Source organism: Penaeus japonicus, unplaced genomic scaffold (assembly GCF_977035675.1).
Source record: "Penaeus japonicus unplaced genomic scaffold, GWHDUDI00000001_assembly GWHDUDI00000007, whole genome shotgun sequence".
Classification (NCBI taxonomy): Eukaryota; Metazoa; Arthropoda; class Malacostraca; order Decapoda; family Penaeidae; genus Penaeus; species Penaeus japonicus.
In genome coordinates this window covers 1,464,793-1,465,709 of record NW_028234409.1, presented here as the reverse complement: position 1 = coordinate 1,465,709, position 917 = coordinate 1,464,793, and positions in this window count along the sequence as shown.

Sequence of the window (917 nt, the reverse complement as noted above, 5' to 3'; positions counted from 1 at the left end):
GTGCGCGTTTTTTTTTTTTTTTTTTCTTATCAGTGTATCTACCAATTTACCTATCAGCCTACTTATATATCTGTTAGTCAGTCAGTATATATACCTTATTTATTTATAAATCTACTGATTTTTCTATCCATCTTTATATATGTTTGCAAAGGAGCTATCGAGTAAGATAAGAGTGAGGGAAGGCAAACAGGAAGATAGAATAAATAGAAAATAAGGAATAAGAGAGGAAAGAGAAGAAGGTTAAGGCTGGGTTGAAGATAAGAAAGAGTTGAATATGAAGTAGATGGAAAGGAACAGTGATCGGGATGAAGAAGAGAAGAGAAAGAAAAAGAGATGCAGCAGAAAACGACGAACATTATAAAGTGAGAAAATCCCAGATACACGAGTGTCCGAGGGCCACCTGACGAGAGGGAAGGCGAGGCTCCAAGCACTCCAGGTCCTGACTGAGGACCCGGTTGCGGCCGCTCATGCATTCTGCACTCGGAGGAATTCCCGGAAGAGCTTCGAGGTTTTGGTTTTGAGTGGCAGTGCATCGCATGGTAGTTAGATCTGTGATAATGATTTGATTTATACCCATTTAAGTTTGATTTGGAAGGTTTTGAGTTCACTCTTATATACAGATAGGAAGCATATTTCGTAGACCGGGTTAGTTCACTCTCGATAGGAATAAGTATAAGCACAAGGGTATTGTAACAATACATATTTACTTGACAATTAATGCCAGCAGAAGGGAAAAGGATACAAACTTTTTCATCAAAATACGTGAATTCCCTCCCGCTGTCGCGTTTGTTGAAAGATCGAAAGGAAATTAATATCGCTGTTTGATTCCGTTGAGCAGTTGACTCGCGGACATTACTGAAAAGGAAAGCATGTTGGTGTGTGGTGAGCCAGTTTGTCTTTGGTGAGGTAAGAAGGGC